The following is a 15,297-nucleotide window of genomic DNA, read 5'->3' on the forward strand; positions in this document are numbered from 1 at the left end:
TGTTCTGAATCAAATGACCTACACCTTTTACTATAATGAACCACGTTTGTTAAAAATGTTCTTTTCTTTTTGCAGAATTGTTTTGTACAAATAACATCACCCAATGTAGTTTCTTTTTCTGCAAAAAAAAGTACAGAATGTTGGGTCACGTGAAACACACGTATTGGGTTGGTCCATTTTTGACCTAAACTTGGGCTGTTTTTGACCCAGCTAATTTTTAGCGTTTGGGCTTAAATAGCCGTGCAGTAAAACACAATAATTTCTTTTTGAAATCAGAATTTTTTTTATAAACTTTGATTTTAAATACAGTACACGCATTCTAAAATATATTATATTACAGTAGATGTGAAATTTAACAGTTTTTAATTGACAAATGGTTTTTTTTTACGTTTTACTTTTTTTCTCTTTAAGCTCATGAGAAAAGACATCCAAAATGTGTACAGTTTTATTTTTTTAAATACACAGTTTTAATCATTAAGAAATATTTTTCAGAATGAAAGATTTTTTCTTCCTCAAAATTACTAAAACATTTATCATGCTTGGTTCTGAATACAAATCATCATTATATTTTTCTGTTTTGAATTTTTGGTTTTAAAAGTGTAAAAGCCAAAAGGAAAACATTTTATTGTGTTTTTGTAAATGCAAACAAATCGGAATATATACTGGACTTAAGTGTATTTTTCATGGCACAGTATTCCCTCAAGTTTCCCAATTAATCCGTTCAATAACTACCTCCATTAAGTTAATTTCCCTCAAAATACGCATAAAAATCTTTAGGCTTCCGACTATTGTGTGACCTGAAATATGACACACGCAAACTCTGAAAAGCCCAAATGCATTGGTTCGTTTCTTCGGGACATATTCGTTTCGTTTTCTGCCCCCAAAACAAAAATGCTACCATCCTTATATAGTGGATGCACAGTCATATCCGTCCATATATAGTGTAAATCTATGCTTCTGGCAGACCACCTACGAGCAAAATTTATGAAAACGGATGCAGCAATGGAGCACACCTTTAGAGCGAGAGCAAACAAGCGCAGTATTTTGTACATTTGGATGAGTGACATGAATGAAATAATCTTTTATTTCATATCAAAAATTGCATTCAGAAACAAAGCTCATTTGCATAATGACAGTCACTCTCGCTTCGTATACGGGGTTATTCGTATGTCACTAATATATTTAAACAATTTGTCCGGATTGTTCCAATAAGCAGGAAACAGAAGGCAGTTCTCCAAATGGTTTGCATGTAAAAGGACTTCTGCAAATTATGTATTTAACCTGATATCAGAAATCCACAGAAAATGCGAAAGTCGAACCGCGAAGTGGCAGGGGAATACTGTACTGTTCATACTTTCAATGTGCCTTGACATAAACTGATGTGAATTGGTTTCATCCCTGAAAACAAAAATCTTGAGACAGGTAAAAGTCTGCAAAATCCCTTTAATGGCTTGAAAGTGGGTGTTGCCAATGTCTTTCACAATCCGCCTTAAAGCAAGACTTGAATAAATGACAGTGTCATACAGTAAACGGTTTTTTGGACCAGTGGTGTGAAGACTTAAATGTCGGCTATGAAATGAGCGCTTTAAGGCCAAATTAATTGGGTGCCAAAGACAAACATTGACATATGTTAAGTGGTAGTGGTAGTTGCTTCACTAACCACCAAAGAAACATGTACAATTTGCTTCTTATTTTTCAGAAGCCGCCATTCATTTGTTGAATCGTCTTAAAGCGAGCCCGACAAAAGCAGATGTATGAATGTGCCATTTTCCTTTATGTATGTTACATAGTGTATGAAATATGTCCTATAATATGATGTTTGTAATGTCACCATAATGTAAACGGTACTTAACAGAGCCATTTTTTGAGCTGTTTTAATGAAACATAATAAAATGTAAAACATTCAAATTCTTCATTGTTTGTTGGTACATTTGTATACTGAATACTTTTGTGAACATAAGAACAAGAAATGAAAATATAACAACATTTTAAATGATTATAGGAACACTTATTGTTGTTTCCCTCCTGAAACAGAATTGTACCTAATGGAAGGGTATTACTGTCAATGGGTAAAATATTACTCAGATAGCTCTCCGTGTACATGCGGGCTCCCGGAGGCAAGTCAAGTAAAATTTATTTATATAGCCCTTAATCACAAAAATGTCTCAAAGGACAGCAAAGGATTACAATTACAAAATTACACAATTACCTGATCTCAAACAAGCATGCGGGCAAGGAACAACTCAAACACCTTAGTGTGAGGAGAAAAGAGAAACTTTGAGAAAGGACCTCATATGTGGTAATCCCCCTTCCAGGATGGACCAGGGTGAATTACAATTAGCATTACTGTACACATAATAGTAAACATTAGGTAAAATGTTGAAAATGTCCGGAAAGTGCATGACATCAACGACGCCCCCAGCCTGCAAACCAGTCCAGAAAGTCTATGACGGCCACGACTCTGCCTCCCGTCTCTGCCAGCTGGTAAATGCAGGGGTTGACATGCATACAGTTTTATCTGGTCAAGGTTAGCCTTGTTCGCGGTCGACCATCTAACCAAGCTGCCCTGCTACACATGTAAATGAATTCAAAGGTTGTGGCTTCGACTCCCACCAGAGTCAGAGGGATGAGTTCAGTTCGGCTATTGCATACTTTTGGCTTAGGGCTAAGTAAGTTTGCCTGCCATCGTGTACAGCGTACGTTCCTTTTTTGACTTTGCCTCATTTTAGATATTTGATTGCAACAAGTCCTGTCGTGTTTTTGGCGCTTGTCTTGCAATAATGTACTATTACCCAGCTAGCTCTCCGTGTACATGCAAGCCCTCGGAGGCTTCCAGTTTTATCTGGTCAAAGTTAGCCATGTTAAAATTGGTGATGCAAGTGACCCTGTGGCGCAATGGACTTCTAGGTATTAGAAAGAAGGAATTCAAAGGTTGTGGGTTTGACTCCCATCAGAGTCAAATGGATGGATTTATTTAGGCTATTGTATACTTTTGTAAAAGTTTAGTAAGTTTACCTGCCTTCGTGTACAGCATGTGTTCCTTTTTGAGTTTGGCCCAATTTAGGTGTTTAATTGTGACTACTCCTTTCGGTGCTTTTCTTTCAATTAATTTAATATTACCAAGATCGCTTTTATCTGGTCAAAGTTAGCCTCGTTCGTAGTCGGCCATCCAACCAGCCTACACCAAAACTTTCATGTATGGCTCTGTGGTGCAATGGACAGCGCGTTGGACTTCTAGGTATCAAGGGGAAGGCATTTAAAGGTTGTGGGTTCGACTGCCACCAGAGTCAAACAGATGCTTTACTCAAAGTATTACACACTCTTAGAAAAGGGCTGAGTAAGTTTACCTGCCATCGTGTACAGGATGTGTTCCTTTTTGAGTGTGCCCCATTTTAGGTGTTTGATTGTGACTACTCCTCTCGGGTTTGTGGCGCTTGTCTTGCAATTAATTTAAAATTACCCACATTGCTCTCCGTGCACATGCGGGCTCCCGGAGAATTCCAGTTTTATCTGGTCAAAGTCAGCCTCGTTCGTAGTCGGCCATCCAACCAGCCTACACCAATTTTTGCATGTATGGCTCTGTGGCGCAACGGACAGCGCGTTGGACTTCTAGGTATCAAGGTGAAGGCATTCAAAGGTTGTGGGTTCGACTCCCACCAGAGTCAAACAGGTGCTTTACTCAAGCTATTGCAGACTTTTAGATGAGGGCGAAGTAAGTTTACCTGCCGTGGTGTACAGCATGTGTTCCTTTTTGACTGTGCCCCATCTTAGGTGTTTGATTGTGACTACTCCTCTCGGGCTTTTGGCGCTTTTCTTGCAATTAACTTAATATTACCCAGATCGCTCCACGTGCACATGCAGGCTCCCGGGGAATTCCAGTTTTATCTGGTCAAAGTCAGCCTCGTTCGTAGTCGGCCATCCAACCAGCCTACACCAATTTTTGCATGTATGGCTCTGTGGCGTAATGGACAGCGCGTTGGACTTCTAGGTATCAAGGTGAAGGCATTCAAAGGTTGTGGGTTCGACTCCCACCAGAGTCAAACAGGTGCTTTACTCGAGCTATTGCAGACTTTTAGATAAGGGCGAAGTAAGTTTACCTGCCGTGGTGTACAGCATGTGTTCCTTTTTGACTGTGCCCCATTTTAGGTGTTTGATTGTGACTACTCCTCTCGGGTTTGTGGCGCTTGTCTTGCAATTAATTTAAAATTACCCACATTGCTCTCCGTGCACATGCAGGCTCCCGGGGAATTCCAGTTTTATCTGGTCAAAGTCAGCCTCGTTCGTAGTCGGCCATCCAACCAGCCTACACCAATTTTTGCATGTATGGCTCTGTGGCGCAATGGACAGCGCGTTGGACTTCTAGGTATCAAGGTGAAGGCATTCAAAGGTTGTGGGTTCGACTCCCACCAGAGTCAAACAGGTGCCTTACTCGAGCTATTGCAGACTTTTAGATAAGGGCGAAGTAAGTTTACCTGCCGTGGTGTACAGCATGTGTTCCTTTTTGACTGTGCCCCATTTTAGGTGTTTGATTGTGACTACTCCTCTCGGGTTTGTGGCGCTTGTCTTGCAATTAATTTAAAATTACCCACATTGCTCTCCGTGCACATGCGGGCTCCCGGAGAATTCCAGTTTTATCTGGTCAAAGTCAGCCTCGTTCGTAGTCGGCCATCCAACCAGCCTACACCAATTTTTGCATGTATGGCTCTGTGGCGCAATGGACAGCGCGTTGGACTTCTAGGTATCAAGGTGAAGGCATTCAAAGGTTGTGAGTTCGATTCCCACCAGAGTCAAACAGGTGCTTTACTCAAGCTATTGCAGACTTTTAGATAAGGGCGAAGTAAGTTTACCTGCCGTGGTGTACAGCATGTGTTCCTTTTTGACTGTGCCCCATCTTAGGTGTTTGATTGTGACTACTCCTCTCGGGCTTTTGGCGCTTTTCTTGCAATTAACTTAATATTACCCAGATCGCTCCACGTGCACATGCAGGCTCCCGGGGAATTCCAGTTTTATCTGGTCAAAGTCAGCCTCGTTCGTAGTCGGCCATCCAACCAGCCTACACCAATATTTGCATGTATGGCTCTGTGGCGCAATGGACAGCGCGTTGGACTTCTAGGTATCAAGGTGAAGGCATTCAAAGGTTGTGGGTTCGACTCCCACCAGAGTCAAACAGGTGCTTTACTCGAGCTATTGCAGACTTTTAGATAAGGGCGAAGTAAGTTTACCTGCCGTGGTGTACAGCATGTGTTCCTTTTTGACTGTGCCCCATTTTAGGTGTTTGATTGTGACTACTCCTCTCGGGTTTGTGGCGCTTGTCTTGCAATTAATTTAAAATTACCCACATTGCTCTCCGTGCACATGCAGGCTCCCGGGGAATTCCAGTTTTATCTGGTCAAAGTCAGCCTCGTTCGTAGTCGGCCATCCAACCAGCCTACACCAAATTTTGCATGTATGGCTCTGTGGCGCAATGGACAGCGCGTTGGACTTCTAGGTATCAAGGTGAAGGCATTCAAAGGTTGTGGGTTCGACTCCCACCAGAGTCAAACAGGTGCCTTACTCGAGCTATTGCAGACTTTTAGATAAGGGCGAAGTAAGTTTACCTGCCGTGGTGTACAGCATGTGTTCCTTTTTGACTGTGCCCCATTTTAGGTGTTTGATTGTGACTACTCCTCTCGGGTTTGTGGCGCTTGTCTTGCAATTAATTTAAAATTACCCACATTGCTCTCCGTGCACATGCGGGCTCCCGGAGAATTCCAGTTTTATCTGGTCAAAGTCAGCCTCGTTCGTAGTCGGCCATCCAACCAGCCTACACCAATTTTTGCATGTATGGCTCTGTGGCGCAATGGACAGCGCGTTGGACTTCTAGGTATCAAGGTGAAGGCATTCAAAGGTTGTGAGTTCGATTCCCACCAGAGTCAAACAGGTGCTTTACTCAAGCTATTGCAGACTTTTAGATAAGGGCGAAGTAAGTTTACCTGCCGTGGTGTACAGCATGTGTTCCTTTTTGACTGTGCCCCATCTTAGGTGTTTGATTGTGACTACTCCTCTCGGGCTTTTGGCGCTTTTCTTGCAATTAACTTAATATTACCCAGATCGCTCCACGTGCACATGCAGGCTCCCGGGGAATTCCAGTTTTATCTGGTCAAAGTCAGCCTCGTTCGTAGTCGGCCATCCAACCAGCCTACACCAATATTTGCATGTATGGCTCTGTGGCGCAATGGACAGCGCGTTGGACTTCTAGGTATCAAGGTGAAGGCATTCAAAGGTTGTGGGTTCGACTTCCACCAGCGTCAAACAGGTGCTTTACTCGAGCTATTGCAGACTTTTAGATAAGGGCGAAGTAAGTTTACCTGCCGTGGTGTACAGCATGTGTTCCTTTTTGACTGTGCCCCATCTTAGGTGTTTGATTGTGACTACTCCTCTCGGGCTTTTGGCGCTTTTCTTGCAATTAACTTAATATTACCCAGATCGCTCCACGTGCACATGCAGGCTCCCGGGGAATTCCAGTTTTATCTGGTCAAAGTCAGCCTCGTTCGTAGTCGGCCATCCAACCAGCCTACACCAATTTTTGCATGTATGGCTCTGTGGCGTAATGGACAGCGCGTTGGACTTCTAGGTATCAAGGTGAAGGCATTCAAAGGTTGTGGGTTCGACTCCCACCAGAGTCAAACAGGTGCTTTACTCGAGCTATTGCAGACTTTTAGATAAGGGCGAAGTAAGTTTACCTGCCGTGGTGTACAGCATGTGTTCCTTTTTGACTGTGCCCCATTTTAGGTGTTTGATTGTGACTACTCCTCTCGGGTTTGTGGCGCTTGTCTTGCAATTAATTTAAAATTACCCACATTGCTCTCCGTGCACATGCAGGCTCCCGGGGAATTCCAGTTTTATCTGGTCAAAGTCAGCCTCGTTCGTAGTCGGCCATCCAACCAGCCTACACCAATTTTTGCATGTATGGCTCTGTGGCGCAATGGACAGCGCGTTGGACTTCTAGGTATCAAGGTGAAGGCATTCAAAGGTTGTGGGTTCGACTCCCACCAGAGTCAAACAGGTGCCTTACTCGAGCTATTGCAGACTTTTAGATAAGGGCGAAGTAAGTTTACCTGCCGTGGTGTACAGCATGTGTTCCTTTTTGACTGTGCCCCATTTTAGGTGTTTGATTGTGACTACTCCTCTCGGGTTTGTGGCGCTTGTCTTGCAATTAATTTAAAATTACCCACATTGCTCTCCGTGCACATGCGGGCTCCCGGAGAATTCCAGTTTTATCTGGTCAAAGTCAGCCTCGTTCGTAGTCGGCCATCCAACCAGCCTACACCAATTTTTGCATGTATGGCTCTGTGGCGCAATGGACAGCGCGTTGGACTTCTAGGTATCAAGGTGAAGGCATTCAAAGGTTGTGAGTTCGATTCCCACCAGAGTCAAACAGGTGCTTTACTCAAGCTATTGCAGACTTTTAGATAAGGGCGAAGTAAGTTTACCTGCCGTGGTGTACAGCATGTGTTCCTTTTTGACTGTGCCCCATCTTAGGTGTTTGATTGTGACTACTCCTCTCGGGCTTTTGGCGCTTTTCTTGCAATTAACTTAATATTACCCAGATCGCTCCACGTGCACATGCAGGCTCCCGGGGAATTCCAGTTTTATCTGGTCAAAGTCAGCCTCGTTCGTAGTCGGCCATCCAACCAGCCTACACCAATATTTGCATGTATGGCTCTGTGGCGCAATGGACAGCGCGTTGGACTTCTAGGTATCAAGGTGAAGGCATTCAAAGGTTGTGGGTTCGACTTCCACCAGCGTCAAACAGGTGCTTTACTCGAGCTATTGCAGACTTTTAGATAAGGGCGAAGTAAGTTTATTTGCCGTGGTGTACAGCATGTGTTCCTTTTTGACTGTGCCCCATCTTAGGTGTTTGATTGTGACTACTCCTCTCGGGCTTTTGGCGCTTTTCTTGCAATTAACTTAATATTACCCAGATCGCTCCACGTGCACATGCAGGCTCCCGGGGAATTCCAGTTTTATCTGGTCAAAGTCAGCCTCGTTCGTAGTCGGCCATCCAACCAGCCTACACCAATTTTTGCATGTATGGCTCTGTGGCGCAATGGACAGCGCGTTGGACTTCTAGGTATCAAGGTGAAGGCATTCAAAGGTTGTGGGTTCGACTCCCACCAGAGTCAAACAGGTGCGTTACTCGAGCTATTGCAGACTTTTAGATAAGGGCGAAGTAAGTTTACCTGCCGTGGTGTACAGCATGTGTTCCTTTTTGACTGTGCCCCATTTTAGGTGTTTGATTGTGACTACTCCTCTCGGGTTTGTGGCGCTTGTCTTGCAATTAATTTAAAATTACCCACATTGCTCTCCGTGCACATGCAGGCTCCCGGGGAATTCCAGTTTTATCTGGTCAAAGTCAGCCTCGTTCGTAGTCGGCCATCCAACCAGCCTACACCAATTTTTGCATGTATGGCTCTGTGGCGCAATGGACAGCGCGTTGGACTTCTAGGTATCAAGGTGAAGGCATTCAAAGGTTGTGGGTTCGACTCCCACCAGAGTCAAACAGGTGCCTTACTCGAGCTATTGCAGACTTTTAGATAAGGGCGAAGTAAGTTTACCTGCCGTGGTGTACAGCATGTGTTCCTTTTTGACTGTGCCCCATTTTAGGTGTTTGATTGTGACTACTCCTCTCGGGTTTGTGGCGCTTGTCTTGCAATTAATTTAAAATTACCCACATTGCTCTCCGTGCACATGCGGGCTCCCGGAGAATTCCAGTTTTATCTGGTCAAAGTCAGCCTCGTTCGTAGTCGGCCATCCAACCAGCCTACACCAATTTTTGCATGTATGGCTCTGTGGCGCAATGGACAGCGCGTTGGACTTCTAGGTATCAAGGTGAAGGCATTCAAAGGTTGTGGGTTCAACTCCCACCAGAGTCAAACAGGTGCTTTACTCAAGCTATTGCAGACTTTTAGATAAGGGCGAAGTAAGTTTACCTGCCGTGGTGTACAGCATGTGTTCCTTTTTGACTGTGCCCCATCTTAGGTGTTTGATTGTGACTACTCCTCTCGGGCTTTTGGCGCTTTTCTTGCAATTAACTTAATATTACCCAGATCGCTCCACGTGCACATGCAGGCTCCCAGGGAATTCCAGTTTTATCTGGTCAAAGTCAGCCTCGTTCGTAGTCGGCCATCCAACCAGCCTACACCAATTTTTGCATGTATGGCTCTGTGGCGCAATGGACAGCGCGTTGGACTTCTAGGTATCAAGGTGAAGGCATTCAAAGGTTGTGGGTTCGACTTCCACCAGAGTCAAACAGGTGCTTTACTCGAGCTATTGCAGACTTTTAGATAAGGGCGAAGTAAGTTTACCTGCCGTGGTGTACAGCATGTGTTCCTTTTTGACTGTGCCCCATCTTAGGTGTTTGATTGTGACTACTCCTCTCGAGCTTTTGGCGCTTTTCTTGCAATTAACTTAATATTACCCAGATCGCTCCACGTGCACATGCAGGCTCCCGGGGAATTCCAGTTTTATCTGGTCAAAGTCAGCCTCGTTCGTAGTCGGCCATCCAACCAGCCTACACCAATTTTTGCATGTATGGCTCTGTGGCGCAATGGACAGCGCGTTGGACTTCTAGGTATCAAGGTGAAGGCATTCAAAGGTTGTGGGTTCGACTTCCACCAGAGTCAAACAGGTGCTTTACTCGAGCTATTGCAGACTTTTAGATAAGGGCGAAGTAAGTTTACCTGCCGTGGTGTACAGCATGTGTTCCTTTTTGACTGTGCCCCATCTTAGGTGTTTGATTGTGACTACTCCTCTCGGGCTTTTGGCGCTTTTCTTGCAATTAACTTAATATTACCCAGATCGCTCCCCGTGCACATGCAGGCTCCCGGGGAATTCCAGTTTTATCTGGTCAAAGTTAGCCCCGTTCGTAGTAGGCCATCTGACCGGCCTGCAGTGACACATTCATATATGGCTCTGTATCGCAATGGACAGCGCATTGGACTTCTAGGTATTAGGGTGAATGAATTCAAAGGTTGTGAATTAGGCTCCCACCAGAGTCAAATGGATGCGTTTATTCAGGCTATTGCATTCTTTTAGATAAGGGCCAAGTAATATTTCCTGCCGTTGTGTACAGCTTGTGTTTCTTTTTGAGTTCGCCTCATTTTAAGTATTTAATTGTGACTACTCCTCTCGGGTTTGTGGCGCTTATCTTGCAATTAATATAATATTACCCAGATATTGACCAGCTTCCCGTTTCTTGGCTGATCGATCCGTGTTAAACATTTTTAGCAGCCAGCTAGCCTGCGGCGTGGTTCGGCTAATTTAGCCCCAGTAAGCTTTCTGTATTATTTTTGCCAGTTTGCTCCATTCTGGCTGCTTGGCATTTGTTGTATCATTTTTGCACCCACCAGAGACATATAAATATATATATATATACATATATATATATATATATATATATATATATATATATATATATATATATATATATATATATATATATATATATATATATATATATATATATATATATATATGTGTGTATATATGTAGCTGCAAATCTGTCGTCCACGCTTTCCCAAGTTTGAACACTTTTTCCACCACCCGAATGGGCTCTGTTCCCAACCTCAGTAATTTGTCTGCATATTGCTGAATGCAAAACGACATGATTCTGTTTTGACCAATACAGCCTTTAGATTTCTACTGGACGCAAGGAAATGTAATGGTTTTTCAAAGACCTTTACTCCAAGTTGGCAATAACTTTTATGGTTATTTGGAATGTAAGTGCATTTTTGTTGTTTTTAATAAAAAGAATCACAACATCAGTAACATGTAACCACTTTCCAAAGTAATAATCCACAAGGTCATTGAATTCTTTCTCCCACCCTTGCAAACGCAGGCCTTTACGCAACTTCAGAGAACTCTTTCGGGGATGATGGTGCCTTGACTCAACGATTTGGAGCTTTGTAATCAGTTTGAACGATTAAGAGTCGCTGAGGGATTCTTGCAACTCCCCCTCAGATGAATGTGAACTTGACGACTGCAATGCTTCTCGTCTGCCGGGATTACAAAGTGACGTTAACTATGCTAGTCAGCGCTGTTGGCTAGGAAGGGATCCGACACGTAGACTGTTCCACATTGTGCATTGTCTTTGGGATTTACTGTTGCCCAAGTTCTTGTAATACGATGCAATGTGTCTGGGGCTGTGATTAGGAGACACCTACACCAAAGCTTATCTGGTGAATTCCTTATTCTTGACGTAAATCAGCTTTGAACAAAGCTGATTTTGTAATTCTCTCATGACATAATTGAAGCAGGAAACTGTTAAGTTGTGATATGCCTTTAATAAAAATATTGTTGCTCGGTCAGCAAAAGGGCGGATGCTTGTAAAACAAACAATTTGAAGTTTGCTTGTGGAGCAACTGATTGATTAAGCCATCGAACACTAAAAATAGCATGACAACAGACAAGAGCATGTCAACTTGGTTTCAATTGACAGTCTTGCACAATACATTCCAACATATATTCATATATAACAATCTTAAATATGGATCTACAAATATATGTATAGTATATATACACACACACACACACACACACATATATATATACATATATATACATATGATAGAAAATATCTCATCTCATCTCATCTCATCAGCCGTACCGCTTATCCTCATTCGGGTCGCGGGGTGATAGAAAATATTTAAAATTTAATATAAGAAAATACTGCTAACTTTTCTAACATGTTACGTTAAGGCACAGCTAGTAGGATTATGTTTTAATAAGATTAAACATACACCCCCTACGGTAAAGTCTCAGTACAAGGAGAACAATTTAAGTCAGCTGGGCAATTTTTCCCCTCAGACCAGTTAGCTAAGTCTTAGCTATGTCTACATGCATTATTTTTAGTCTTTTGTACATCTTACAAAATGAATATCTCAGGATAAATGTTGTTTTCAATCTACTCAAAAAACAATAATCTTGAAACAAATTATCCTGGCAGTCCTCAAAACACTCAGCTTTTTTTGCATGTGTTTTCCAGCTATATTTATGCAGTTATTTAATCATCACAACATTACTTAGATAACCAAATTAGTCAAGTCAAGTCAAGTCATTTATTTTTGTATAGCCCTAAATCACGAAGAGTCTCAAAGGGCTTCACAGATTGTTACACTATATTACACAGACTATTGTCAACCGACAAGCGGAGTAGGTTATTCGTATGCAATAGAGTAGAGGTGAGTTTTAAGTTTAGATTTAAACATTTCCACTGAGGTTGCAGATCGGATCTCAGGGGGAAGAGCATTCCACAGCACCGGTGCCCGGATGGAGAACGCTCTCGAACCAGCAGAAGACTTCTTTGCTCTCGGGATCACCAGAAGACCGGCACTCTCAGATCGCAGGCTTCGGACCGGGACATAGCGGCAGATCAGATCTGAAAATTACATTCTTAGTTGTTATAAATACACTCTATGTTTATCCACATTTTTGAACTATGTACCTCCTGTTTTTATTTGACGTTTCAATGCATTATTTTATTCAGTACTTTCCCACCCATGTTTATGGAAGTGGTGCTTTGATAAGTCTGTCCCAATCTTATCATACAATCCTTAAAATCCAGCTGGGTTAAATCTTAACAAAAGGTCTTTTGTGAAGATGTGACTTCCTTGCTTTGTCTGGTTAAGTTTTATTTTTGTCAATACATGCCCCTTTTCTATAAAAACAGTAGTCGGGCATGTTTTGATGCTCGCAATATTATGTTTGTTTCTTATTTTGTTTCTTTGTAATAAAACTCCTCCAAAGAACTGCCCCTTTCAACTCGTGTTTCTTTGTCTAAATATTCAGTGCAAATTCCAGAAGTTAAAATGCAGCGACACACGGATTGTCTACGCCAACATTTGGTGACCCCGACACCCACAATTTACTTGCCATTTTGCTTAGCTTAGTTTTACATAAAATATACCTGGATAAGCCCAAAGTAGAGACAGTCTACATATTTAAAATGAAGGAATGATGAGAAGATGGAAAAAAAGGTGTAACGTGTGGCATTCGTCAGGAACATAAATATGCAGGATAAGAGGTGGCAAGAATTAAAGATTAAAAAAATAACGTAATGAAGAGAAAGATGATAGAAAGGGGGAATGTGGAAGGCTGAAAAAAACAGGTGAGGTCACAAAACATGGATGTATTGAGTTGTATCTGTTTAACATTGTGACTAGGGCAAAGTTAAGCAAATGTACACTATCTGTTTAGCAATGTTCGTCCAATAACACGTCCTGTTACATTTTCCGTATCTTTTAGAGAGAAGTCATTTAAACATTTTAAAACATATGCATAGGTACATACATCTTCGTCTTCAAAATGTCTTTTTAGTGCATAACAACATTAGCTTGAGGGACGTTAATGCCCCAAAATGATGGTGGAAACTGCCAATAAACTTGAAGAAGAAGATGAACATTAGCTTGCCTAACTCTTTTTTGTTTTTTCACCCAAAAATGTATAACTGCTTTCAAATATTTTAAATGAATATATGACTCAGTAGAAGTTGAGCAAGCGCTTCAAATACAAATTGTTGTCCTGCTTTAAATAGCATGTCAAAAAAAAAAGCTAGCATAAAGTGGTAAAAATATTATTGACATTTTGATTTGGTTATGTTCTTTGACCACTGTACAAAACAATGCTATCAGAGTTTGGGAGTAATCTCTATTGTGTTATCTTAATATAGAATGTGACGTGTTTGGTAAGAGATTGATTGATCTTACCATCGTTGTGAGCTTAAAATAGATTGTGTCGTGTTAGGTGTCGTAAATGTTTACTGCAAAAGAAAAAACAAAGCGCTCTGCATTCAATGGCAGTGATTTCTATTTATAAATATTTCCTGATACATAGAAGTTCCTGAACATTGAGATAAGGAAATATTTCCACAGCTAACCTTTTGACTTTAATCGGCGGTGACTTGAAGGAGTGTTCAAAACACCCTAACTGCTTTTACTGTGCCCTTCATGTCACATGTTTCACTTTTATATCGCTTTTAAAAGCCCAACACAGCCGAAAGCTTGGGTCATTTCCACTCCCGGAGCACTTTAAATGACGTTATCGCTTTATTATCTTCTGTTCTGGTGTACGGTCGGAACCTCTCGGCTAATGAGGTTGGAGTTAATACGTAACTTGCCTTATGTCACAATCAGGCTTTGTCGTTTTTCGAGGCGGTGGACATTAACCCACACTTTCTGCACTCTTGATAAGGAGAGTTTGCTAAGGTTTCCACTTTCTGCTAACGGTTTCGGTTGTTTTGATCCAAATTCGTATCACGAGATAAAACAAAGCAATCAAAAAGAACATTTTCATTTATTGTAGGTCAAGTTTTTCTTGTATGTATTCAAAAATAAAGCAATTCATGTATAATTTTGTAAAAACTACCATAAATGAAAGTAGATTTTTGCAGGCTACACTGTATAGACATAATGTTTTGTATATTTTTGCACACTTTAAACTAGCTTAGTTTACCTCTTGTTAGACGGATTGATGGCATTCATATATCTTTGTTTTTGTACATACCAATTTAAGGAATGATAAATACAGCAATATTTTTTGTTGCATGTTGTTGCGGTACAAGTGTACTGAAAATTGGCGCTGTTTTCCCACTCAAAAGAAATGTCGTCTTCTTCTATAACGAAACAAGACATAAACTAGCCGCATTGCTACTTAAGCCACAAAAAACTTGTGTGTTTTCAAAATTAGAATACAGACCTTCCCCTACTTACGAACGAGATACGTTCCGGACGATCGTTCCTAAATTGAATTTGTTCGTAAGATTCTTCAGTGCTTTAGTTTGTATGTTTAAGGTTTGTATAAGCATGTTTAAGGCTTGTATAAGTAACCTGTATTGTTTTGTACTAAAACATGAAAAAAAAAATCTTAAAATAATATGCTCCATAAAGATAAATAAGGTTAAGTTTAACTTACTTTTGGAAGATGAGCTTCAAGAGTTGGGCGACCTTCTACTCTGTGGTAGAAAGTGGCAGAAAAAAAGCGATCCAGCCATTTTCTCAACCGCATCAAGCTTGCTTATTCCACTTTAATTTCAAAAGAAACGGCTCGCCTCTTCTTTACACTTTCCAACAACCATATTGAATGGATGTACAAAATATTAAAGAATAAAAATGTCAAAGTTCTTAGCGCTCTGAAAGAGGAAGCGGATTTCTTCTTCGGGTGCACGCTGGGCGACCTCTCACAGCGCTACACGCCGGTAGCGGCGGAAAGCAGCACCACAGTACAGTCCTGTACTCGGAAAAAGGTGCACGATTCAAAATA

At 41.6% G+C, this 15,297-nt stretch overlaps 15 non-coding genes across 15 annotated transcripts; all 15 read left to right on the top strand.

The window, feature by feature from the left end:
- The first annotated feature begins 3,575 nt into the window (after positions 1-3,575).
- Positions 3,576-3,665, top strand: trnar-ucu (transfer RNA arginine (anticodon UCU)). Its single transcript is given in 2 exon segments — positions 3,576-3,612; positions 3,630-3,665. It is a non-coding gene; the product is annotated as a tRNA-Arg (tRNA).
- A 285-nt stretch (positions 3,666-3,950) lies between these two features.
- On the top strand, positions 3,951-4,040 carry trnar-ucu (transfer RNA arginine (anticodon UCU)). The gene is given in 2 exon segments: positions 3,951-3,987; positions 4,005-4,040. It is a non-coding gene; the product is annotated as a tRNA-Arg (tRNA).
- Positions 4,041-4,325: 285 nt separating this feature from the next.
- On the top strand, positions 4,326-4,415 carry trnar-ucu (transfer RNA arginine (anticodon UCU)). Its single transcript is given in 2 exon segments — positions 4,326-4,362; positions 4,380-4,415. It is a non-coding gene; the product is annotated as a tRNA-Arg (tRNA).
- A 285-nt stretch (positions 4,416-4,700) lies between these two features.
- On the top strand, positions 4,701-4,790 carry trnar-ucu (transfer RNA arginine (anticodon UCU)). The gene is given in 2 exon segments: positions 4,701-4,737; positions 4,755-4,790. It is a non-coding gene; the product is annotated as a tRNA-Arg (tRNA).
- Positions 4,791-5,075: 285 nt separating this feature from the next.
- On the top strand, positions 5,076-5,165 carry trnar-ucu (transfer RNA arginine (anticodon UCU)). The gene is given in 2 exon segments: positions 5,076-5,112; positions 5,130-5,165. It is a non-coding gene; the product is annotated as a tRNA-Arg (tRNA).
- A 285-nt stretch (positions 5,166-5,450) lies between these two features.
- Positions 5,451-5,540, top strand: trnar-ucu (transfer RNA arginine (anticodon UCU)). The gene is given in 2 exon segments: positions 5,451-5,487; positions 5,505-5,540. It is a non-coding gene; the product is annotated as a tRNA-Arg (tRNA).
- A 285-nt stretch (positions 5,541-5,825) lies between these two features.
- Positions 5,826-5,915, top strand: trnar-ucu (transfer RNA arginine (anticodon UCU)). Its single transcript is given in 2 exon segments — positions 5,826-5,862; positions 5,880-5,915. It is a non-coding gene; the product is annotated as a tRNA-Arg (tRNA).
- Positions 5,916-6,575: 660 nt separating this feature from the next.
- trnar-ucu (transfer RNA arginine (anticodon UCU)) lies at positions 6,576-6,665 on the top strand. Its single transcript is given in 2 exon segments — positions 6,576-6,612; positions 6,630-6,665. It is a non-coding gene; the product is annotated as a tRNA-Arg (tRNA).
- Positions 6,666-6,950: 285 nt separating this feature from the next.
- On the top strand, positions 6,951-7,040 carry trnar-ucu (transfer RNA arginine (anticodon UCU)). The gene is given in 2 exon segments: positions 6,951-6,987; positions 7,005-7,040. It is a non-coding gene; the product is annotated as a tRNA-Arg (tRNA).
- Positions 7,041-7,325: 285 nt separating this feature from the next.
- Positions 7,326-7,415, top strand: trnar-ucu (transfer RNA arginine (anticodon UCU)). Its single transcript is given in 2 exon segments — positions 7,326-7,362; positions 7,380-7,415. It is a non-coding gene; the product is annotated as a tRNA-Arg (tRNA).
- Positions 7,416-8,075: 660 nt separating this feature from the next.
- trnar-ucu (transfer RNA arginine (anticodon UCU)) lies at positions 8,076-8,165 on the top strand. The gene is given in 2 exon segments: positions 8,076-8,112; positions 8,130-8,165. It is a non-coding gene; the product is annotated as a tRNA-Arg (tRNA).
- A 285-nt stretch (positions 8,166-8,450) lies between these two features.
- On the top strand, positions 8,451-8,540 carry trnar-ucu (transfer RNA arginine (anticodon UCU)). The gene is given in 2 exon segments: positions 8,451-8,487; positions 8,505-8,540. It is a non-coding gene; the product is annotated as a tRNA-Arg (tRNA).
- Positions 8,541-8,825: 285 nt separating this feature from the next.
- Positions 8,826-8,915, top strand: trnar-ucu (transfer RNA arginine (anticodon UCU)). Its single transcript is given in 2 exon segments — positions 8,826-8,862; positions 8,880-8,915. It is a non-coding gene; the product is annotated as a tRNA-Arg (tRNA).
- Positions 8,916-9,200: 285 nt separating this feature from the next.
- trnar-ucu (transfer RNA arginine (anticodon UCU)) lies at positions 9,201-9,290 on the top strand. Its single transcript is given in 2 exon segments — positions 9,201-9,237; positions 9,255-9,290. It is a non-coding gene; the product is annotated as a tRNA-Arg (tRNA).
- Positions 9,291-9,575: 285 nt separating this feature from the next.
- trnar-ucu (transfer RNA arginine (anticodon UCU)) lies at positions 9,576-9,665 on the top strand. Its single transcript is given in 2 exon segments — positions 9,576-9,612; positions 9,630-9,665. It is a non-coding gene; the product is annotated as a tRNA-Arg (tRNA).
- Positions 9,666-15,297: the final 5,632 nt, after the last annotated feature.

The sequence above is a fragment of the Urocampus carinirostris genome, chromosome 10 (assembly GCF_059441175.1).
Source record: "Urocampus carinirostris isolate Australia breed hairy pipefish chromosome 10, RoL_Ucar_1.0, whole genome shotgun sequence".
Classification (NCBI taxonomy): Eukaryota; Metazoa; Chordata; class Actinopteri; order Syngnathiformes; family Syngnathidae; genus Urocampus; species Urocampus carinirostris.